Source organism: Solanum pennellii, chromosome 7, assembly GCF_001406875.1.
Source record: "Solanum pennellii chromosome 7, SPENNV200".
NCBI classification, from domain to species: Eukaryota; Viridiplantae; Streptophyta; class Magnoliopsida; order Solanales; family Solanaceae; genus Solanum; species Solanum pennellii.
In genome coordinates, this window is record NC_028643.1 from 18,012,480 (window position 1) to 18,040,260 (window position 27,781).

Consider the following 27,781-nt stretch of genomic DNA (forward strand, 5'->3'; position numbering starts at 1 on the left):
TGTATTATTGACTTCAAAGGTAGCTGGGATGACCACTTGCCGCTCATTGAGTTTGCCTATAATAATAACTACCATTCTAGTATCCAGATGGCATCGTACGAGGCCTTGTATGGGAGGAAGTGCAGGTCACCTATTGGTTGGTTCGATGTTGGCGAGACTAAGTTAATAGGCCCGGATATGATTCAGCAAGCTGTTGACAAGGTGAAGCTTATTCAGGAAAGATTATTAGCAGCCTAGAGTCGACAGAAGTCATACGCAGATAATCGGCGTCGAGATTTGGAGTTTCAGATTGGTGACTGGGTATTCTTGAAGGTATCACCCATGAAAGGTGTGATGAGATTCGGCAGGAAGGGGAAGCTCAGTCCGAGATACATTGGGCCTTATCAGATTGTTCGTAGGATAGGCAAGGTTGCCTATGAGTTAGATCTACCATCTGATTTGGAGGCGGTACATCCAATCTTCCATGTATAGATGCTACGTAAATGTATTGGTGATCCTTCTAGAGTATTACCTATAGATGATGTTCAGGTAACAAAGGAGTTGTCATATAAGGAGAAACCCGTAGCTGTACTTGATCGCCAGGTTAGAAGGTTACGTACTAAGGATGTGGCTTCCGTCAAAGTGTTGTGGCGAAATAATAATAGGGAGGAGATGACTTGGGAAGCGGAAGACGAAATGAAGAATAAGTATCCTTTCTTGTTCCCCGTACCTGCATGTAATTCAATTCCTAGCTTGACTATATTGATTGATAAACGAGATTATGTAGTAAGTTGTGACTCTGTGAGGCATCTGTAAGTTACGGAATGCAGGTTGATAGGTATAACTGTTAGAGAGACCTCGCTGGAATTTTTTTTTAAGACGCTAACTTAACATTCGAGGACGAATGTTACTAAGGGGGGAAGGATGTTACGCCTCGTATTTTTATACGTAGTGCGCGTCATGAACTAGTAGATGTAAGTCCGGGGAATGAGATTTTATTTTAAGTTCCAAGTGATTAAAGAAATATCAGGCAAGGATGTTAATTCCAAATGTGATATTAAGTATGATTTGGCTAATGTAAGTGTCATTAACTTTAAGTGAGAGATTAATTAGTGGCTGATTAGGATTAAATTAATCAAGTGGGCCCCACCACTCAAGGCAAAGTAAAAGAAATCAGATTGGGAGATGGCCCTTAGTGGGGCACGTGTAGAGGGGGGCTGCCTCCACTTCATATTATGAATGAGGTGGTGAAATGCATTGCAAACATATCATCTTCTTCACCACTTAGCTAAGGCAGTCATGGAAATGGAGAAAACCAACCATGCAACTCTCGGCCAGCAGCGACAAAAGAATTTGGTTAGTAATCTCTTTGCTTGGTGTGTTAATTCCTTAGAATGCCATTGTTAATTAGCCATTAATGTTAAGAAGGGGGCGTGACCAGTAGCTTAGGAAATTTGTTTTAGTTATTGAATGTGCTAAGTATGAACGGAAACCATAATCAGATTATTAGTGGTGTCGTGTTAGTGTTTGGGCTGTTTTGATTAAAGCAAAATGCGGGAAATTCTCTTTTGGCGTTATGTATATGTTAATGTGATTATCGGTATATACTCCAAAGGATGAATACAATAAGGTAGATGTGTTGCGAATTATAAAATGAGTTATCTCTTGGTGTGTCGTTGTTTCGTTACTATAGTTGCCAAGACGGAACTGTTTGGGGGGGGGGCTGTTAAATATGATTCATTAGGTTATATGTGTTATTTGTATTGCTGTGGATAATTTGGGTTGTTGTCGGATTGGGACGAAGTAAGGAAAATAGGGGAAGTGCTGCCGGATTTTCGTTAGATTATTAGCTAGCTTACAATATGTAGTAAAGTGCGATGTCTATCTAAATGCGGCACGATTGTTGCTTGTTATAGATTACTAGATTGAGCAGTAAATATTGGACGTGCGGCTCGACTATACGGTATGTAACGCTATCCTTTCTTTCTTTGTTTGGCATGACTTTTAAAAATGAGCAAATGACGGACAGGTTTGATACTTACTTCTAGAGCGTCTAGGTGACGTATATTCTTGCTTCCACAACTATTCCTCTATATATCGGCTGTGTCTAAGGCTATGGTGATTTCTCATATCTATGGTAGTGCTTCTTATAGTCATTGAGATTTTACGTTTCCATATCGTATTAAAGGTTCATAATCTTGATAAAGCGTTAATTTTTGGTAATACTCCTTGCTGGTTCACGTTGATTGTTCTATTGAGTTATAAGAAATGATTTTAATTGCATATGGTTGCTCATAATATTCTGCTCGTGCATAGAGTCATTTATCATTTCACCGAGTCCCGCTTCGGGTAATGTTCGTGCGAAGTTTCTTGCATATGTCACCGAGTCCCTCACTAGAGGGCCGGGTATGTATATTATATATATGATTGGTGATGAGGATGGTTATGATGATGATGATGACGAGATGATGTGATGACTATTTCACCGAGTCCCTCACTAGAGGGCCGGGTACGTATGATGTATATATATGATGATTATTTTGCCGAGTCCCTTACAAGGGAAGCTGGGCACGTTATATGTTAAAGATATGCATGATTTTCACTTAAAAGGTACATGTGTAGCGATATCTTGTTTCGACTCATCATGTTGGTATCCTGTCATCTTTACCTTATGCTTTACATACTCAGTACATTGTCCGTACTGACCCCCTTTCCTCGGGGGGGCTGCGTTTCATGCCCGCAGGTGTAGACGCACAGTTCGATGATCCTCCCGCCTAGGATATCTACTCTGCTGATTGGGAGAGCTCCACTATTCCGGAGCCTAGTCGTTTTGGTACATAACTTTCTGTGTAGTCTTTTGCTTGTCTATGGGTACGGTGGGGCCCTGTCTCGTCGAGTTTCACTACTATACTCTTAGAGGTCTGTAGACATTATGTGGGTTGCGTATATATGTTTTGGATAATGGTCTGGACATGGGTTGTTTGGGATGTCCGCTTGTACAGGGGCAGCCTTGTCGGCTGCGTACATCATTGTGTATTGTGTAGTGGCAGCCTTGTCGGCTTGCGTATGCTATTATGCTTTGGATAGTGGCGGCCTTGTCGGCTCGCGTATGTTGTTACGGTTGAATGTTTATGACTCCTTATGAGACAGAACCACTTTATACATATATGGCGTTGGGGTTGGCTTTATTTGATTAAATTTCATATTGTCTTAGTTTCAGTTGGTTATACTTAACAGGTTTGTATGTGAGTGTCCAAAACGAGCACTAGTCACGGCCCATCGGGTTGGGTCGTGACAATTTTCGATTGACATCATTGAACATGCTTACTATTCCCAAACATAAAATCATAAGGAACATCATATTTCACACTTAGCTACCAGCACCATACCAACAACATGATTTCTAAACTAATTTAGATTGAAATCAGAAGGAGACTAGGGATAAGGAGTTCAACAATAAAGGGAACAGCCCTAGTTTCATACGTTGAATTTTGTAGAAAGAAATTTCTCTTGGATAAAGGATTCCAAGAGAGAAAACACCATACCTTGTTGTAGCTCTCCACACCTTCCAAGTGCTGCCCAAAACCTCCCTAAACCTTTAACACAAACCCGTCGAGAAGGTGATGCAAAGTTTTTGTTTCTTAAGTTCTTTGATTGTAGAGAACTTTTGATTGTTTTCTAATGTTTTTAAATAGTTTTTGAAGCAAAGAAATCAAAATGGATGAGAGAGGGGTTTAGGTGTGTGAGAGATTTTGTGTGAGATAGTGCCCCCTTAAACTAGGATAGTTTGCAAGACATAGTCAGTTTAATTTAATAATTAATAATTAATAACTAAAAATTTGATGTATTTTAATTAATATGTGAAATTACCATTTTACCCTTAATGAATAGATTTTAATTAATAAATAAATCACCTTAAGTATTTATCCTATTCATTTTTTTAGGATTGTTACAGTTAAAATCTACATTAATGAGATAGTCAGATTACATGGGGTTCCTTTGTCTATCATCTCATACAGAGGACTTCAGCTTACCTATCATTTATCGAAGTCTTTTAAGAAAGGTCTTGGTAAACCTCCGCATGTCATTTCATCCACAGACAGATTGTATGGGAGAGCGTACAATTTAGACCTTAGAGGACATATTGAGAGCTTACGTGATCCACTTCAAATGCGGTTGGGATGATCGCCTTCTCTTATATAGTTTGCCTACAACATCAGATAGCCCTTTATAGGTATTATATGGTTGCAGATGCAAATCTTCAATTGGTAGGTATGAAGTAGGTGAAGTAGCCTTGGTAGGGCAGATTTGGCTCTTGAAGCAATGGAAAAAGTTCAACTCATCAGCGATAGAACTAAGATATTTGAGAGTCGTTAGAAGTCCTATGCATATATAAGGCCAAGGGACTTTGAGTTTGAAATAGATGATTAGGTTTTCCAAAAAGTTTCACCTATGAAGGGGGTGATGAGATTTGGCATGAAAGGGAAGCTCAGTCCAATATATGTAGGTCCTTTACGAAATCTTGAAATGATTGGTAAGGTGTCATATGAGTTGCAGTTTCCTTTATAACTAGATACCATTCATTAGGTCTTTCACATTTCCTTGTTGAAGAAGTGTGTGGATGATCCAACATCGATAATACCATTAGAGAGTATGGTTGTGAAGATAGTCTCACTTATGAAGAGGAGCCATTTGAAATCCTTGACCGCCAGGTTCGTAGGATGAGAAATAAATAAGTAGCTTCACTGAGGGTTTTGTGGAGGATTCAGTCTGTAGAGGAAGCTACTTGTGAAGCAGAAGCAAACATGAAGACCAAGTATTCATGTCTCTTTCCTTCTAATTTCGTTTCAGTTTAAGGTAATAGTTCCTCTTAAGTATCTGAGTGTACTCTTTCATAAAATAAGTCTTAGTATCATGTTCCCTAAATTTTACTTAAATTTAAAGCATATTTGCATGTTCTTGGAACTTAGTTCAGTTATATATCAGTTTTCGTACTTAATTAAACTAGTGAAAACTTCATTCGAGGATAAATGTTCCCAAGGGGAGATTATGTAAAAACCCGTATTTGAGAAGGACCAAAGATATAGAATTTCAGCCTCAGGTTCCACTAACGAGACTCACCCCTGGCCCGTGGTCTCAACAATGAATCGTAGGAAAGAGTTGTGGCTGGCAATCCAGAAAAATCTAAAAAGCCCTCGACAAATGGCCAGACCTATGGACCGTAGGTGGGACCATTGTCTACGGTCCAGGTCCATGGATTGTGGCCCTCGAAACCCACCACTAAACTCCATACGACACCCTATCAGGATGGACCGTCGATCAAGCTCGCCATTGTCCCCATCAGATTTTATCTTTTTGCAAATCAAAATATTATTGGTTTTGTATTTTTTAGATTGTTATTTTAGTGATTATATGCATGAGAGGAGATAGATGACCGAACCTCAAATTCTTGATTTTGTTCTGAAGGTAGAATTTCAAACATGATTCTCTGTGAAAATGTTGGAGATGATAAAAAAAAAGTAAAGAATTTTTTACTGAGAATCAGTATATGGTTCTTTCTCATACTAGATTTATAGAGTATTCACTTGACTAAAATAATTAAAATATTAATTGTATTAAATCTCACTTTAAATTTTCATGCTATAGAGGTAACATTTCTTTCAATAACTCTATCTATATATTTACTCTAACTCATTTGGTTAGTTAGACATTAAATGACCTTTTCAGGTAAAACAATTACTAATCTGTTATGATTTATGGCCGCGAATTAAGAATTTGACTTATATGATGTATTACAACACAAAGAGATTAATATCCCCATAAACTTTGTCATTTAGAGCTAATTTTTCCCTCGTTATAAATGACTTACATAAGCATAAAATAGGTACTTATGGTAAAGTGTTCCTCCGAAATATTATGTTCTATAATTTAATAAAATTTCATTTTTATTGGACGAAACTTATGAGTCATAAAAATATTTTAAGTATATCAAATCAAAATAACCTTCAAGGATCTCTAATCCCAAAATAAATTTCAAGCTGAAAAAAATAATACAAGCAAAAGCATAATCAATTAAAAATTTTATTATGAAGACTTTGAACTTAAAAGTAATAAATTGATGAGCACCTCCCGTTTCTCAAAATGTCATAAGTTTCATAAATCTCTTTATCAACTTCACAATCATATCTCAACCTAACCCCATACACCCTTATACAACCCAAACATTTCACAATGAATAGGGTTGATTATATTAAGGTTATCTCATACAATTTTAAAGATAGTCAAAAAGCGTCTTTCTAACATAATGATCTTAGTCTTCTATGCCTGGCTACGAAAGTCAAGTTGGTAATTGAAGTGTCAATGTAATTGATAAAATTCTGTGAATAATTAGGTAAGGAATCACCCCATGAATAAAGAAGTAATGATACATAAACTTCAAGATAGCTACATCCTGATACTAACCATAGTTATCTTCTTTTTCAATGCAATTTCGGATGTTCCTTCTTGTATTAGATTGGAAAACATAAGTTCACAGATGGGTTTAGATTCATATAATTAAGTCATGGGAGACTTCCCTTTTTCTCCAATTTTCGGACTTACTTCAATTCCTACGGTTAAGATGATTCTTGTGAAAATGTTGGAGATGATAAATAAAAATGAAAGAATTTTTACTTAGAATAAGGAGATGGTTCTTTCTCTTGCTAGATTAATAGAGTATTCACTTGACTTAATAACTAAAATATTCATTATATTAAATATCACTTTAAATTTCATGTCATAGAAGCCACATTTCTTTACATAACTATATCTATATAGTTACTCTGAATTATTTGGTTAGTTAGACATTAAATGACCTTTTCATATAAAAAATTTACTAATCCGTTATGATTTATGGCCACTAAGAATTTTACTTATATGATAAATCACAACACAGAGAGCTTGATATAACTATAAACTTTGTCATTTATAGAGGTAATATATCCCTCGTTATGAAAGTGACTTATATAAATATAAAATCGATAAATTAAACGTGTTCCGCACGGGATTAAACTATTTGTTAAATCTTACAAATGATAATTCAATAATATTTATACTTTTGACACATACATTACATTTTCAAAACATTTTATTTTACGGCAAAGTTTTCCTCTGAAATCTATTTGCTATATTTTATAATTTTAATGTTTATTGCACATAAATTTTGATTAATAGAGAGATTTTAAGTATAGAAAATCAAAATTACTTTTCAGAATCTCTAATCCCATAATAAATTTTAAGCTAAAACAAAATAATTCAAGCAAAAACATAATAAATTCCAAATGCAACTATGAGTCATAGAGAGATTTTAAGTATAAGAAATAAAAATAACCTTTTAGAATCTCTAATTCAAAAATAAATATTAATCTGAAAAAATAATACAAGTAAAAGCATAAACATTTCAAAATACTATTATGAAGACTTGGACCTTAAAATTTTCAATGGATCAACACCTCTCATTTCTCAAAATGTCATGAGTTTCGTCAATCTCTTTACCAACTTGACAATAGTCTCACAAACTAACCCCATAAACCCATAGACAAGTCAAAAATTTCACAATGAATAGGGTTGATTATATTACGGTTGTATCCTACAATTTTTAAAATAATAAAGAAACGTCTCTCTAACATAATGATGTTAGTCTTCTATGCCTATCCACGAAATTTCAAGTTAGTAATTGAACCCATCAATATAATTGATAAAATTCTCTGAAATTATGATCGGGAATCACCCCATGATTGAAAAAGTAATGATAGAGAGACTTCATGATAGTTACATCCTGATAATAATCTTATATAGTTATCTTTTTTAAAAAAAAATAATTTTGGACGTTCCTACTTGTATTAGATTGGAAAACATAAGTTTACGGATGGATTCCGATTCATACTATTATTTTATGGGAGACTTCCATTTTGCTCAAATTTTTGGACATACATACTTCAATTCATATAGTTTAGATGCTGAGTGTTTTCCTCTTTCTGTTGCTCTTTTGTCCATTATTTCCCTACAACTTTATCTTATCCAGATCCAGAGATTATTGTTTCTGCATTTTGTAGAATGTAGTTTTTGTGATTATGTGTAGGAGAAGATATAGGAGACCAAACCTCAGATTCTTGATATTGTTCCGAAGATAGAATTTCAGATATGATGATCCTTTGTGAAAATGTTGGAGATGATAAATAAAAATGAATGATTTTTTACTGAGAAGGGGGATATGGTTCTTCTAATGCTAGATTTATAGATTATTCACTTGACTAAAATAGTGAAAATATTAATTGTATTAAATCTCACTTTAAATTTTCATGTCATAGAAGTCACATTTTTCTCCATAACTATATCAATATATTTAAATTTTTTGGTTAGTTAGAAATTAAATGACCATTTCAAGTAAGACATTTACTAATATTTTATAATTTATGACCACTAAGAATTTTACTTATATGATATATAAAACACAAATAGTTTGATATAACCATAAACTTTGTCATTTAGAGGTAATATATCTCTCATTATGAAAGTGACTTATAAAAACATAAAATATGTGATTACACATGTTCTGCACAAGATTGAACTATTTCATAAATTATACATATGATTATTCGGTAATATTTGTACTTTCGGTACATACACTACATTGTCAAGAACATGTTATTTTATGACAAAGTGTTCCTCCAAAATATTATTCGCTATATTTTGTAATTTTTTAATTTTTATTGCACAAAAATTATGAGTCATAGAGCTATAATAAGTATATCAAATCAAAATAAATTTTCAGGATCTCTAATACCGTACTAAATTTTAAGCTGAAAGAAAAGAATTTAAGCAAAAGAATAAACAATTTAAAATACTACTATGAGTCATAGGGAAATTTTAAGTATATCAAATAAAAATAACCTTTCAGGATCTCTAATCCGAAAATAAATTTTAAGCTAAAAAAAACAGTACAAGCAAAAGCATAAACAATTCAAAATACTATTATGAAAATTTGGACCTTAAAAATTATGATTGGATCAACACCTCCCGTTTCTAAAAATGTCATGATTTTCGTCAATCTCATTGCCAACATGACAATAGTCTCTCAAATTAACCCCATAAACCCCTAGACAAGTCGAAAATTTCACAATGGGGTTGATTATATTAAGGTTATATCTTACAATTTTTAAAATAGTTAACAAAAGTCTCTCTAAAATACTAATCTTAGTTTGCTATTCCTGGCCATGAAGTTTCAAGTTGGTAAAAGAAGTCAAATGTAATTGATAAAGTTCTCTGAATAAATAAGATATGGAATCACCCCATAAATGAAGAAGTAATGATAGATGGACTTCAAGATACCTACATCCTGATAATAAACATAATTATCTTTTTTTATAAACGTAATCTCAGACATTCATCCTTGTATTAGATTGGAAAACTTAGGTTTACGGATGAGTTTTAATATATATATAATTAAGTCATGGGATACTTCCATTTCATGAATTTTGGACATACATACTTCAATTCATACAGTTCAGATGCTGAGAGTTTTCCTTTTTATGTTGCTACTTTGTCCTTAATTTCCCTATAACTTTATCTTTTGCACATCCAAAGATTGTTGGTACTGCATTTGTAGATTGTTGTTTTATGATTATGTGTAGGAGAGGAGAAAGGCGACCAAACCTCAAGTCTTGATATTGTTTTGAAGGTAGAATTTCAGACATGGTGATTCTTTGTGAAAATGTTGGAGATGAGATAAATAAAAATGAAATAATTTTTACTCAGGATAAGGAGATGGTTCTTTCTCTTGCTAGATTTATAGAGTATACACTTGACTAAAATAATGAAAATATTAATTGTATTAAACCTCAATTTAAATTTTAAAGCCATAGAAGTCTCAATTCTTCCCGTAACTATATTTATATATTTACTCTAAATTATTTGGTTAATTAGACATTAAATTATCTTATCAAGTAAAACATTTACCAATCTGTTATGATTTATGGCCACTAAGAATTTTCCTTATATGATATATTACGAACAAGGAGCTTGATATACACATAAACTTTGTCATTCAGAGGTAACATATCCCTCATTATGAAAGTGACTTATATAAACATAAAATAGGTAAATTACACGTGTTCCTCATCGGATTGAACTGTTTCATAAATCATAGATATGATTATTGAGTAATATTTGAGTTTTTGACACATACACTACATTGTCAAGAACATGTTATTTTATGGCAAAGTGTTCCTCCGGAATCTTATTTGCTATATTTTTTTATTTTAATTTTTATGCAGAAACATTATGAGTCATAGAGAGATTTTAAGTGTATCAAATCAAAATAACTTTTCTAGATCACTATTCCCACAATAAATTTTAAGCTAGAACAAAAAAATTCAAGAAAAAACATACATAATTCAAAATACTACTATGAATGATAGAGAGATTTTAAATATATCAAACCAAAATAACCTTTCAGGATCTCTAATTCAGAAATAAATTTTAAGCTGAAAAAGATAATACAAGCAAAAGCATAAATAATTCAAACACTAAAAAAGACTTGGACCTTAAAAATTATGAATTGATCAACACCTCCCGTTTCTCAAAATGTCATGAGTTTCGTCAAGCTCCTTACAAACTTGACAATATTATCTCAAACTAATTCCATAAATCCATAGACAAGTCAAATTTTTTACAATGAATAGGCTTGATTATATTAAGGTTATATCCTACAATTTTTAAAATAGTTAAGAAAAGTCTCTCTAACATAATGATCTTAGTCTGTTATTCGTGGTCACAAAATTTTAAGTTGGTAATTTAAGCAACGATGTAATTGACAAAATTCTCTGAATAATTATGATGTGGAATCACGCCATGAAAGAAGAAGTAATGATAAATAGACTTCAACGTAATTTTGAATGTTCCACCTTGTATTAGATTGGAAAACATAAGATTAAGAATGTGATTAGATTCAATACTTAAGCCATGGGGATACTTCTATTTTTCATGAATTTTAAGACATACATACCTCTATTCGTATAGTTCAGATACTGAGAGTTTTCCTTTTTCTGTTGCTCTTTTATCCTTTATTTCCCTACAACTTTATATTTTCCAGATCCAAAGATTGTTGGTATTGCATTTTTTCGATTGGTGTTTTTTTATTATGTGCAGGGGAGGAGATAGGCGACAAAACCTCAATTCTTGATATTGTTCAGAAGGTAGAATTTCAGACATGATAATTCTTTGTGAAAATGTTAGAAATGATAAATAAAAATGAAAGATTTTTACCAAGAATAAGGAGATGGTTCTTTCTCTTGCTAGATTTATAGATTATTCATTTGACTAAAATAATGAAAATATTAATTGTATAAAATCTCAATTTAAATTATAAAGTCATAGAAGTCAGATTTCTTTCTATAACTATATCTATATATTTACTCTAAATTATTTGGTTAATTAGACATTAAATGACCTTTCAAGTAAGATATTTACTAATCTGTTATGATTTATGACCACTAAGAAGTTTATTTATATGATATATTACAACACAAAGAGTTTGATCTACCCATAAACTTTTTCATTGAGAAGTAATATATCTCTTATTATAAAAGTGACTTATATAAACATAAAATATGTAAATGACATGTATTCCCCACGGAATTGAACTATTTCATAAATCATACATATTATTATTCAGTAGTATTTGCACTTTAGACACATACACTACATTGTCAAAAAACATGATATTTTATGGCAAAGTGTTCCTCCGAAATCTTATTTGTTATATTTTTTAATTTTAATTTTTATGCAGAAAAATTATGAGTCAGAGAGAGATTTTAAGGATATTAAATAAAAATAACTTTTCAGGATCTCTAATCCCATAATAAATTTTAAGCTATAACAAAAGAATTCAAGAAAAAGCATAAATAATTCAAAATACTACTATGAATCATAGATAGATTTTAAGTATATCAAATAAAAATAACCTTTCAAGATCTTTAATTCAAAAATAAATTTTAAGCTGAAAAAAATAATACAAGCAAAAGAATAAAAAATTCAAAATACTATGAAGGCTTGGGTATTAAAAATTATGAATTGATCAACACCTCATGCTTCTCAAAATGCTATGAGTTCTGTCAATCGGTTTAACAACTTGACAATATTCTCTCAAACTAACCATAAAATCATACACAAGTAAAAAGTTTCACATTGAATAGGCTTGATTATATTAAGGTTATATCCTACAATTCTAAAAATAGTTAAGAAAAGTCTCTCTAACATAATGATCTTAGTTTGCTTTTCCTGGTCACGAAATTTCAAGTTGGTAATTTAAACGACGGTGTAACTGATAAATTTTTTTGAATAATCATGATTTGGAGTCACCCCATGAATGATGAAGTAATGATAAATAAACTTCAACATAGCTACATCCTGATAATAACCATAGTTATCTTCTTTTTTCAACTTAATTTCGGATGTTCCTCCTTGTATTAGATTGTAAAATTTAAGTTAACGGATGATTTTCGATTCATATAATTAAGTCATGGGAAACTTCCATTTTTCGTGATGTTTTGGACATACATACTTCAATTCATTCAATTCAGATGCTAAGAGTTATCCTTTTTCTATTGCTCTTTTGTCCTTTATTTCCTTACAACTTTATCTTTTTTAGATCCAGAGATTGTTGATTCTGCATTTCGTAGTTGTTTTTTATTGTGATTATGTGCAGGAGAGGAGATAGGCAACCAAACCTCGGGTCTTGATATTGTTCTGTAGATAAACAATCAGCCATGACGATTCTTTGTGAAAATGTTGGAGATGATAAATAAAAAGAAAGCATTTTTATTGAGAATGAGGATATGGTTCTTTCTCTTGCTAGATTTATAGAGTATTCACTAAACCAAAATAATGAAAATATTAATTGTATTAAATCTCACTTTAAACTTTCATGCCATAGAAGTCACATTTCTTTCCATAACTATATCTATATATGTACTCTAATTTATTGGTTAATTAGACATTAAATGACCATTTTAGGTAAACGTTTACTAATCTATTATGATTGATGGCCACTTAGAATTTTACTAAAATGATAATGAGCTTGATATATCCATAAACTTTGTCATATAGAGGTAATATATCCTTTGTCATGAAAATTATTTATATAAACATAAAATAGGTAAATTACACGTGTTCTGCACGGGATTGAACTCTTTCATAAATCTTACATATGATTATTCTGTAATATTTGTACTTTCGACACATACACTACATTGACAAGAACATTTTATTTTATGACAAAGTGTTCCTCCGAAATCTTATTTACTTTATATTTGTTGATTTTAATTTTATTGCACAAAAATATGAGTCATAGAGAGATTTTAAGGATATCAAATCAAAATAACATTTTAGGATCTCTAATCCCATTATAAATTTTATGCTGAAACAAAAGAATTCAAGAAAAACCATAAACAATTCAAAACACTACTATGAGTCATCGAGAAATTTTGACTTTATCAAATCAAAATGACCTTTCAAGATCTCCAATCCCAAAATAAATTTTAAGCTGAAAAAAATAATACAAGCAAAAGCATAAATAATTCAAAATACTATTATGAAAACTTTGACCTTAAAAATTATGAATGGAACAATGCCTACCGTGCTCAAAATGTCATGTGTTTCGTCAATCTCTTTACCAACTTGACAATAATCTCCCAAACTAACCCCATAAACCCCATAAAAAGTCAAAATTTCAGAATGAATAGGGGATTATATTAAGGTTATATTCTACAATTTTTAAAATAGTTAAGAAAAGTCTATGTAACATAATGATCTCAGTCTACTATTCCTGGCTATGAAATTTCAAGTTGGTAATTGAAACGCCGATGTAATTGATAAAATTCTCTGAATAATTGTGAATTGGAATCAGACCATGAATGAAGAAGTAATGATATCTAGACTTCAAGATAGCTACATCCCGATAATAATCATAGTTATCTTCTTTTTTAACGTAATTTGGAACGTTCTTCCTTGTATTATATTGGAAAACTTAAGTTCATGAATGGCTTTCGATTCATATAATCGAGTCATGGGAGATTTCCATTTTTCTTGAATTTGTGGACATACATACTTCAATTCATACAGTTCAAATGCTGAGAGTTTTCCTTTTTCTGTTGCTCTTTGTCCTTTATTTCCATGCAACTTTATCTTTGCAGATCCATAGATTGTTGGTTCTGAATTTTGTAGATTGTTGTCTATGTGATTATGTGGAGGAGAGGAGATAGGGGACCAAACCTCAGATTCTTGATATTGTTCCGAAGATAGAATTTCTAACATGATGATTCTTTTTGAAAATGAAGGAGATGATAAATAAAAATGAAAGAATTTTTACTGAGAATGAGGAGATGGTTCTTTTTCTAGCTAGATTTATAGAGTATTCACTCGACTAAATAATGAAAATATTAATTGTATTAAATCTCACTTTAAATTTTAATGTCATAGAAGTTACATTTCTTTCCATAACTATATTTATATATTTACTCTAAATTTTTTGGTTAATTAGACACTAAATGACAATTTCAGGTAAAACATTTACTAATATGTCATGATTTATGGCCACTAAGTATTTTACATATATGATATATTACAACACAAAAAGTTTGATAATAAAGTAGGTAAATTACACGTGTTCCGCACGGAATTGAACTATTTCATAAATCTTATATAAGACTATTCAATAATATTTGTACTTTCAACACATGCACTACATTGTCAAAACATGATATTTTATGGAAAAGTGTTCCTCCGAAATTTTATTTCCTATATTTTTTAATATTAACCCCATAATAAATTTTAAGCTGAAACAAATGAATTTCAGCAAAAGCATAAACAATTCAAAATACTAATATGAGTCATAGAGAGATTTTAAGTATTTCAAATAAAAATAAAGTTTTAGTATCTCTAATCCGAGAATACATTTTAAGCTTTAAAAAAAATACAAGCAAAAGCATAAACAATTCAAATACTATTATGAAGACATGGAACTTCCATGAATGGTTAACTTCTCCCATTTCTCAAAATGTCATGAGTTTCATCAATCTTATTACCAACTTTACAATAGTCTATTAAACTAACCTCATAAACCCCTAGACAAGTCAAAAACTTCACAATGAATAGGGTTGATTATATTAACATAATATCCTACAATTTTTAAAGTAGTTAAGAAAAGTCTCTCTAACATAATGATGTTATTGTTCCTCGCCACGAAATTTCAAGTTAGTAATTGAAGAGCCGATACAATTAATAAAATTTTCTGAATAATTAGGATACGAAATCACCCTATGAATGAAGAAGCAATGATATATAGACTCTAAGAAAGCTAGATCCTGATAATAACCATAGTTATCATCTTTTTGCTACGTAATTTCAGACGTTCCTCCTTGTATTAGATTGGAAAACTTAAGTTTACGGATGTTTTTCAATTCAAATAAATAAGTCATGGGAGACTTCCATTTTCTTGAATTTTTGGACATACATACTTCAATTCATACAGTTCAGATGCTGAGAATTTTCCTTTTTCGGTTGCTCTTTTGTCCTTTATTTCGCTACAACTTTATCTTTTGCAGATCCAAAGATTGTTGGTTCTTCATTTTGTAGATTGTTGTTTTTGTGATTATGTGCAGGAGAGGAGATAGGCGATCAAACCGCAGGTCTTAATATTGTTCTGAAGGTAGAATTTCAGAAATGATGATTCTTTGTGAAAATGTTGGAGATGATAAATAACAATGAGAATTTTTTTTGAGAATAAGGAGATGGTTCTTTCTCTTGATAGATTTATAGAGTATTCACTTGACTAAAATAATGAAATATTAATTGTATTAAATCTCAATTTAAATTTTCAAGCCATATAAGTCACATTTCTTTCCATAACTATATCTATATATTTTCTCTAAATTATTTGGTTAATTAGATATTCAATGACCTTTTCAAGTAAAGCAATTACTAATCTGTTATGATTTATCGCCACTAATAATTTTTCTTATGTGATATATTACAACACAAAGAACTTGATATACCCATAAACTTTGTCATTTAGGGGTGATATATCCCTTGTAATTAAAGTGACTTATATAAACATAAAATAGGTAAATTACACGTGTTCCACATGATAATGAACAATTTCATAAATATTACATATGATTATCTGGTAATATTTGTACTTTCTTCACATACACTACATTATCAAGAACATGTTATATTATGGCGAAGTGTTTCTCCGAAAGATTATTCTCTATATCTTTTTAATTTTAATTTTTATTGCAAAATACTTATGAGTTATAGAGAGATTTTAAGTATATCAAATAAAAATAACTTTTCAGGATCTTAATCTCATAATAAATTTGAGCTGTAACAAAAGAATTCATGAAAAAGAATAAATAATTCAAAATACTACTATGAATCATAGAGGGATTTTTGGTATATCAAATCAAAATAACCTATTAGGATCTTTCATTCGAAAATAAATTTTAAGCTGAAAAAAATAACACAAGCAAAAGAATAAACAATTCAAAATACTATTATGAAGACTTGGACCTTAAAAATTATGAATGGATTAACACCTCCCATTTCCCAAAATTCATGAGTTTCATCAATCTCTTTACAGACTTGACAATAGTCTCTCAAACTAACCCCAATAAACCCAAGACAAGTCAAAAATTTCATACTGAATAGGGTTGATTATATTAATGTCATATCCTACAATTTTATACTAGTTAAGAAAAGTCTAACATAATGATCTTAGTCTACTTTTCGTGGCCAAGAAATTTCAAGTTGGAAATTGAAGCGCAGATATAATTCATAAAATTTTCTGAATAATTAGGATGTGAAATCACTCCATGAATGAAGAATTAATGAAAAGTAAACTTCAAGATAGATACATCCTGATAATAACCATGGTTATTTCTTTGTATAACGTGATTTTGGACGTTACTCCTTTTATTAGATTGTAAAACTTAAATTTATGAACGGGTTTCGATTCATATAATTAAGTCAGGGGAGACTTCCACATTTCTTGAAGTTTTGGACATACATACTTCAATTCATACTGTTCAGATGCTGAGAGTTTTCCTTTTTCTGTTGCACTTTATCCCTTTATTTTTCTACAACTTTGTCTTTTGCAGATCCAGAGATTGTTGGTTCTGCATTTTGTAGATTGTTGCTTTTGTGATTATGTGAAGGAGAGGATATAGGAGATAAAACCTAATATTCTTTATATATTTCTGAAGGTAAAATTTCATACATGATGATTCTTTGTGATAATGTTGGAGATGATAAATAAAAATGAAATATTATTCAGAATGAGGAGATGATTCTTTCTCTTGCTAGATTTATAGAGTATTCACTTGACTAAAATAATGAAATATTGAAGTCACATTTTTTTTTATTAACTATATCTATATATTTACTCTAAATTATTTGGTAAGTTAGACATTGAATGACCTTATCAGCTACAACATTTACTAATCTTTTATGAATTATAACCACAAAGAGCTTGATATACCCATAAACTTTGTCATTTAGAGGTAGTATATCCTTAGTTATGAAAGTGACTTATGTAAACATAAAATAATTAAATTACGTCTGTTCCAAACGAGATTGAACTATTTCATATATCTTACATATGATTATTTGGTAACACTTGTAGTTTCGACACATATAGTACATTGACAAGAACACTTTACTTTATGGCAAAGTGTTCCTCCAAAATATTATTTGCTATATTTTTTTAATTGTAACTTTTTTTGCACAAAAGTTATGAGTCATCGAGAGATTTTAAGGATATCAAATCAAAAGCACTTTTCAGGATCTCTAATCCCATAATTAATTTTAAGCTGAAATAAAACAAATAAATCAAGAGCATAAAAAATTCAAAACACTACTATGAGTCATCGAGAGATTTGAAGTATATCAAATCAAAATGACCTTTCAACACCAAAATAAATTTTCAGCTCAAAAAAATAGTACAAACAAAAGCATAAACAATTCAAAATACTAATACGAAAACTTTGACCTTAAAATAATGAATAAATCAACACCTACCGTTTCTCAAATTTTCATGATATTCGTCAATCTCTTTACCAACTTGACAATAATCTCTTAAAACTAACCTCATAAATCCATAGACAAGTCATAAATTTCACTTTGAACAGGGTTAATTATATTAAGGTTATACCTGCAATTTTTAAATTAGCTGTGGAACGTCTCTCTAACATAATAATCTTAGTCTTCTATGCCTCGTCATGAACTTTGATGTTGGTAATTGAAGCGTCGATGTAATAGTTAGAATATGGAATCACCCCATGAATGAAGAACTAATGATAGATAGACTTCAAGATAACTACATCCTGATAATAACCATTGTTATCTTCTTTTTTTAACGTAATTTCAAATGTTCCTCCTTCTATTAGATTGGAAACATAAGTTTATGAATGGGTTTCGATTCATATAATGAAGTCATGGTATACTTCCCTTTTTGTTCAATTTTTGGACATACATACTTCAATTCATACAGTTCAGATGCTGAGAGTTTTCCTTTTTCTGTTGCTCTTTTGTCCTTTATTTTCCGACAACTTTATCTTTTACAGATCCAGAGATTATTGGTTCTGCATTTTGTAGATTGTTGTTTTTGTGATTATGTGTAGGAGAGGAGATAGGCCACCAAACCACAGATTCTTTATATATTTCTGAAGGTAAAATTTCAGACATGATGATTCTTTGTGAATATGTTGGAGATGATAAATAAAAATGAAATAATTTTTATTGAGAATGAGGAGATGGTTCTTTCTTTTGCTAGATTTATAGAACATTCACTTAATAAAATAATGAACATATTAATTGTATTAAATCTCACTTTAAATTTTCATGACATAGAAGTCACATTTTTTCCCTTAAGTATATCTATATATTTACTCTAAATTATTTGGTAAGTTAGACATTGAATGACTTTATCAGCTACAACATTTACTAATCTTTTATGATTTATAACCAATAATAATTTAGCTTATATGATATATTACAAAACAAAGAGTTTGATATACCCATAAACTTTGTCATTTTGAGGTAATGAATCCCTCTTTATGAAAGTGACTTATCTGAATATAAAATAGGCAAATTCCATGTGTTCTGCATGGGTTTGGTAATATTTTTACTTTTGACGCGTACACTACATTGTCAAGAACATTTTATTTTATGTCAAAGTGTTCCTCCGAAATCTTATTTGCTTTATATTTTTATTTAATTTTTATCGCAGAAAAATTATGAATCATACAGAGATTTGAAGTATATCAAATCAAAATAAATATTCAGGATCTCTAATCCCACATTAAGATGATACAAAAGAATTCAAGCAAAAGTATAAACAATTCAAAATACTACTATGAGTCATAGAGATATTTTAAGTATATCAAATCAAAATAACCTTCAGGATATCTAATCCCAAAATAAATTTTAAGTTGAAAAAAAAAAGAGCAAAAACATAAATAATTCAATATACTATTATGAAGACTAGGACCTTAAAATTATGAATGGTTCAACACCTCCTGTTTCTCAAAATGTCATGAATTTCGTCAATCTCTTTACCAACTTGACAATAGTCTGTCAAACTAACCTCATAAACCCTTTGATATGTCAAAAATTTCACGATGAATAGGTTTGATTATATTTAGGTTATATCCTACAATTTTTAAAATAGTTAAGAAACGTCTCTCTTACATAATGATGTTAGTCTTCTATGCCTATGAACGAAATTCGAAGTTTGTTAATGAAGCATCGATGTAATCGATAAAATTCTCTGAATAATTAGAATATGGAATCATCCCATGAATGAAGAAGTAATGATAGATAGAGTTCAAGATAGCTACATCGTCATAATGACAATAGTTATCTTCTTTAATTAACGTATTTTGGACGTTCCTTCGCGTAATAGATTTGAAATCTTAAGTTTTCGGATGGGATTTAATACATACAATTAAGTCATGGGAGACTTTCCTTTTTCTCCAATTTTTGGACATAGATACTCAGTTCATACAATTTAAATGCTGAGAGTTTTCCTTTTTCTGTTGCTCTTTTGTCCTTTATTTCCCTACAACATTATCTTTTGCATATCCAGGGATTATTAGTTCTACATTATGTAGATTGTTGTTTTTGTATTATGTGTCGGAGAGGATATAGACGATCAAACCTCATATTCTTAATATTGTTCTGAAGGTAAAAGTTCAGACATGATGATTCTTTGTAAAAATGTAGGACATGATAATTAAAAATAGAAGACTTTTTACTAGAATTAGAAGATGGTTCTTTCCTAGATTTATAAAGTATTTACTTGAATAAAATAATTAAAACATTAAATATGTTAAATCTCACTTTAAATTTTCATGACATAAAAGTCACATTTCATTCCATAACTACATCTATATATACACTCTAAATTATTTGGTTAGTTAGACATTAAATGACCTTTCAGGTAACACGTATACTAATCTGTTATGATTAATGACCACTAAGAATTTTACTTATATGACATATTAAAACACAAAGAGCTTGATATATCCATAAACTTTGTCATTTAGAGGTAAAATATCTCTCGTTGAGAAAGTGACTTATGTAAACATAAAATAGGTAAATTACACGTATTCCGCATGGGATTGAACTATATCACAAATCTCACTTATGAATATTGGGTAATATTTGTACTTACAACACATGCACTACATTGTACAGAACATGTTATTTTATGGCAAAGTTTTCCTCGCAATCTTATTTTCTATTGTTTTTTAATTTTAATTTTTGTCGCACAAAAATTATGAGTCATAGAGAGATTTTAAGTATATCAAATAAAAATAACTTTTCAGGATCTCTAATCCCAAAATTAAATTTTAAGCTGAAACAAAACAATTAAAGCAAAAGCATAAACAATTCAAAATAATACAGTGAGTTATAGAGAGAGTTTTAAGTATATCAAATCAAAATAACCTTTTAGGATCTCTAATCCCAAAAGAAATTTCCACCAGAGAAAAATAATAAAAACAAAAGAATAAACAATTCAAAATACTATTATGAAGGCTTGGACCTTAAAATTATGAATGGGTCAACACCTTCAGTTTCTCATAATGTCATGAGTTTCGTCAATCTCTTCACAAATTTCACAATAGTCTCTCAAACTAACCCCATAAACCCATAGACAACTCAAAAGTTTCACAATGTATAGGGTTGATTATGTTAAGGTTATATCCTAGAATTTTTAAAAAAGTTAAGAAACGTCTCTCTAACATAATGATATTACTCTTCTATGTCAGTCCACAAAATTTCACGTTTGTAATTGAAGCGTCGATGTAATTGATAAAATTCTTTGAATAATTAAGATATGGAATCACCCCATAAATGAAGAAGAAATGATAGATGGACTTCAAGATAGCTACATCCCTATAGCAACCATAGTTATCTTTTTCTTTCAAAGTTATTTTAGACGTTCCTCCTTGTATAAGTGAAAACCTTAGTTTTACGACTGGGTTTCAATTAATATAATAAGTTCATGGGAGACTTCCCTTTTTCTCCAATTTTTGGACATACATAATTCAATTGATACAGTTCAGATGCTGAGAGTTTTCCTTTTTCTTTTGCTCTTTTGTCCTTTATTTCCCTACAACTTTATCTTTTGCAGTTCAAGAGATTATTGGTTCTGCATTTTGTAAATTGTTGGTTTTGTGATTATGTGCAGGAGAGGAGATATGTGATAAAACATCATATTCTTGATATTGTTTTGAAGGTAAAATTTAAGACATGATGGATTTTTGTGAAAATGTTGGAGATGAAAAATAAAATTAAAAGATTTTTTACTGAGAATGAGGAGATGGTTCTGTCTCTTGCTAGATTTATAGAGTATTCACTTCACCAAAATAATTAAAATACTAAATTTATTAAATCTCATTTTAAATTTTCATGCCATAGAAGTCACATTTCTTTTCATAACTATATCTATATATTTACTCTAAATTATTTGGTTAGTTAGATATTAAATGACCATTGAGGTAAAAAATTTACTAATATTTTATGATTTATGGACACTACGAATTTACTTATATGATATATTACAATACAAAGAGCTTGATATACCCATAAACTTTGTCATTTAGTGGTAATATATTCCTCACTACGAAAGTGACTTATATAGACATAAAATAAGTAAATTACACGTTTCTGCACGGTATTGAACTATTTCATAAATCTTAAATGTGATTATTCGGTAATATTAGTACTTTCGACACATCTACATTGTCACGAACATGTAATTTTAGGGCAAATTGTTCTTCTGAAATCTTATTTGTTATATTTAGTTAATTTTAATTTTTGTTGCACAAAACTTTTGAATCATAGAGAGATTTTGATTATATCAAATCAAAATTACCTTACAGGTTCTCTAATCCCTAAATAAAATTTAAGCTGAAAAAATAATACAAGCAACATAAACAATTCAAAATACTATTATGAAGACTTGGACCTTAACAATTATGAATGGATCAATACCTCCCATTTCTCAAAATGTCATTAGTTTCGTCAATATCTTTACCAACTTGATAATAGTCTCTTAAACTAACTCCATAAAACCATAGACAAGCCAAAAGTTTCTTAATGAATAGGGTTGATTATATTAAGGTTATATCCGACAATTGTTAAAATAGTTAAGAAACGTCTCTCTAGCATAATGATCTTAGTCTTCTATGCCTGGCCACGATTTTCAAGTTGGTAATTGAAGTTGTCACGATCCAATTCTACACCTTGGACATGGCCAATACTCAAGAACCATTGTTGGTCCACAAGTGAACCCTCATCCTGGCTGACTACAAGCAGAAGACTAACTTAAGCATGCAAAATCATAAAACTGAAATAAAAGTTCATAAAACTTAAATACAAACTTTAACTCAAAAGAAAACTCTGAATAAAAAAAACTATATTCAACTCGCCCCAAAACAGACAACTTAAGTATTTAAAACATTTAATAAAATAAATGAATAATATAGACTTCTTAACTATACTGACTATCTTTGTACACTCTAACCGACATCCTTACTAAACTTAAAAGTAAATGAAATTCTCTAGAAATAAGGAGACTCACCATAGCTAACTCGAACCCTTGGATGTATCAACGAAGCTCCTGTTGATGAATTTGAATACGTGTGTCTGCATCATCAAAAGATGCAGGCCGAATGGCTTAGTACGTGGAATGTATGAGAATATAAGGAAAATTCTAAAACATAAACCTAAGCTTGAAACTTGATAAAAATGGGAACAAACTTACCTCCATTCGAACTCACACAACTTAAGAAGAAGATACTCAAATCAAGGTTTAGATATTCAAATCAACATAACTGGGCTAATTTCAATATAAAGGAATTTAAAAGCATGTGGAATATAACGAGAAGTTGTTTCAAACATGATGATAACTCTGTGAAAAAATACCATAAAAGACATACCATGCTTCCTCTCAAAAGTCTACTTGTGCAATGCATGAATGAAGTCTCATGCCCCCATTCACACTAGACAGAACCCAGAAACAATTATTTTGGGAGTTCTGTAACCGACAACCATCACTTAAGAGCTATAGTGATGATACAACACTTTATCTCGCGCTGCAAAGGCCCATCCTATACCTTGCCATTAGTATAGGAAGCTAACTCACTAAGTGGATCCACTAGTCTATTGTGAAGAGGGTTCATCTAAAAAGTATGATCTTTTTCTATCCATTATGGCTACATGGTTTATGCATACTTGAGTTAATATTAACTCGCACTCATATCGGTGCTCAATACTACTCCCAAAAATATATTTAGCTCATATGTTTTAAAAATAACTTCTTGTGTAATTTGAGATTATTGCTCAAAATCATAGCTCAAAGTTTATCTTGGGAATCTCAGTTTCCTCTCTTGCTTCATTTAGAGAGCAGTTACTCTTTTCTGAAAACTAGCCAAAAGGCTCTTTAGAAATCTCAGTTTCCGTTCTTATTTAAATGTGAAAATGTCACGCCCCGAGCTACCCCCGAGACGCGGACACGGAACTTAGGACCACAAGTGATCCAAAGCTAACCCTGCTGGCATGATCATGAGCATACTAAAGATAATAAACTGTTGCGGAAGCTAAATCATACTTGAAATGAAAAGATGAGGAATATCCATATTCTATAACTGAGATATTTGAAAACAATGAGTTTAATACAAAAGAAATACTAACTCAATACTGAGTTGAATCTAACTATGTCTGAAAATAGCCTCTAAACTAGACTAGAAATATTGGGACAAGCAAGCCCTAGCAAAAACTGAAACTAAATGACTAAAGACTGAAATGAAACTCATGACTGTTGTCCTCGGAGAATTAGGACTCACCACTGAATCTGCTGAACTGGAGATCGGGAAATCGATCTATGCATGATCTGGATGCTAAGAATCTGAACCTCATCACGAGAAGATGTAGCGCACGTATGCGTCAGCACTTGAAAGGTACTGAGCATGTAGGATATAGTAAAGCTGAAATAAAACATAATTGAACAAGCACAAAAACAAGTATAATAATCTGAACGTGATGTGCCGATTTCTGAGCTAACTGGATGCAATGACCAATTTATAACATGCTGAAACTGAATACTGAATATACTGATAAATGGTCAATGCAGAGAGTCTGACTGAACTGTGGGAGCTACTAATAACCCACTAGTGAAATCCCACATACCTGGCGATGAAATCCACGGAAAAATACTTAAGTTTAAGGGCTGGAACTACTGGAGCTTGTGGCGTTCTTGAACTAGGGTTCTTGAGTTTTTTTTCTCCTCTCTTGCTTCTAATTTTCTAAGTTTTGATTTAATAATTTGACTTGGATATGTTTTAATCATGTTTTTAGGCTTAAACTGACTAAAATCTGATGATTTAGGGTCAAAACGACATAACTTAGGGTTTAAAAAGAGCCGGAAAGGTCAAAAAGACCCCTGGGAAGGTTGCTGTCGGGCCTCACGACGGCCAGGACTGACGGTCCGTCGTTTTGTCCGTCGTGAGGGCCTGTTCGACATGCCTTTACTAAAATGGGCATAACTTTTTATTTGGAGGTTTGATTTTAGCAAGGTCGGTGGCTATGGAAAGATAATTCAATTATTTATCTGTGGATAGGTCATGGGAGACCTAATTCATTTTGTGCTAAAAGTTATGAACATTTTTTAATTTGACCCAACTATATTTCCCCTTAACTAGCTGCAAATTTTCAACCTACGGCCAGACCTACGGACCGTAGGTCCACCTACGAACCATGCTGGTCAGCCATAGCTCTTGTCAGAGAGTGGTTGAAGGGAGTCTTGGTCGATGGTCACGAACAACGGAACGTCATTTGACCTACGGTCCGTAAGTCCTTCCGTCGTCCAAGACTTAACCAATTTTTCTAGGCTGAAATTTTTGGGAGTTTCTGATCCCATCGACGGTTGTGCAGGACAGACAGTGGTTCAGGCTACGGTCCGTCGATGCCACCATTGGTAGCACTTGCAGATTTTTCTGAAAAACTAATTTTGGGTCTGTTTTGGCTACGGGGTGTTGCATTATCTCCTTCTTGGGAACATTCGTCCTCGAATAAATACTAAACTAGCTGAAATAGAGGGAGAGACATGCAAACACCCCTACTAAACACTGAGAACTGAGTTCTGACTGAATTGAGTTTTGAGTACATGCAATTACGCTAAAAATGAAAGTACAAACTGAGGGAACATGATTCTAAAACTGAATTTACGCATGAATGATTGTAAAACTGAAGAGGAAGTACCTCAAGCTGGAGTAGAATCGGAAGGAAAAAGGTAAGGATACTTGGCTTTCATGGTTGTTTCTGCTTCCCTTTACGGACTGACTCCTCCACAAAACCTTGACTGAAGAGACTTCTTTGTTTCTCAACCTTCTAACCTGACGGTGAAGAATCTCAACTGGTACATCCTCATAAGAAATACTATCTTTCACCGCCACACTCTCTAATGGCACTATAGAGGCTGGGTCACCCACGCACTTCTTCAAGAGTGAGATTTGAAAGACCGGATGCACTGCTGCTAATTTTGCTGGCAACTCTAACTCATATGCCACCTTGCCAATCCTTTTCAAGATCTTGTAAGGGCCTACTGAGCTTCCCTTTCTTTCCAAATCTCATCACCCCTTTCATAGGTGAGACTTTTAGAAAAACCCAATCGTCAACTTGGAACTCTAGTTCCCTTCTCCTTACATCATCTGCATAAGTTTTCTAGACGACTTTGGGCTGTCTTAAGTCTATCTCTAAGGAGTTGCACTTTCTTAATAGCATAAAGGACTGAATCTGGCCCTATCAAAGCTGCTTCACCTACTTCAAACCAACCAACAGGAGATCTACATCTACGCCCATATAAAACCTCATAAGGGGCCATCGGAATGTTGGAATGGTAGCTATTACTGTAGGCAAACTCAATAAGAGGAAGGTGATCATCCCAACTACCTTTGAAATCGATCACACAAGCTCTCAACATATCCTCTAAGGTCTGAATGGTACGCTCTGCTTGCCCATCCGTCTGTGGATGAAATGTTGTACTAAGGTTAACTTGAGTACCAAGACCTTTTTGAAATGACTTCCAGAAATGAGAGGTAAACTGAGGACCCCTATCTGAGATGATAGACAAAGGAACCCCATGCAACCTCACAATTTCAGTAAGGTAAAGCTTGGCATAGTCCTCTGCCGAATATGCAGTCTTGACTGCCAAAAAGCGAGAAGACTTAGTCATCCTATCAACTATCACCCAAATTGAGTCATACTGTCTGCAAGTACGAGGTAACCCTGTGATGAAATCCATATTGTTCACATCCCACTTCCAAGTAGGAATATCGATCTCTTGAGTCATACCTCCTGGTTTCTGATGTTCTACCTTGACTTGCTGGCATTTGGGGCACTTACTCACAAAGTCTGCTATATCCCTCTATATGCCATTCCACCAATAGACTTCCCGCAGATCGCAGTACATCTTAGTGGCACCTGGATGAATAGAATACCTAGAGTATGAGCTTTTGCAAGAATATGCTGCCTCAACTCTCCCACATCAGGAACACACAATCTACCTTGGTCGCGAAGTACACCATCTCCCCCTTGGGAGAAAACCTCCACTCTCTGATTGTTGACTGTACCCTTTAGTTCAAGCAAGATCGGATCACTCTCTTGCTTTTCCTTAACCTCCACTACGAAAGACGATTCTTCCCCATTCTAAGCTGTTACACCGCTGTCTGATATGCTCATAAGGCGAACTCCCAAGCGAGCAAGCCTGTGAACATCTTTCACTAGCTCCTTTATTTTTTCCTTAACATGGGCTACACTACCCATAGATAATCTACTAACATCATCGGCCACTACATTCGCCTTTCCAGGATGATAATGCACACTCATATCATAATCCTTAAGGAACTCAAGCCATCTCCTCTGGCGAAGATTCAACTCTTTCTGGGTGAATACATACTGAAGGCTCTTATGATCGTTGAACACATCTACATGAACACCATACAAGTAGTGTCTCCATATCTTGAGTGCAAACACCACTGCTGCAAGATCGAGGTCATGAGTTGGATAGTTCTTCTCATGCACCTTAAGCTTTCTAGAGGCATAAGATATAACCTTATATCTTTGCATCAACACACAACCAAGGCCAACTCTGGATGCATCGTAATAGATCACATAACCATCTGAACCCTCTGGTAGAGTC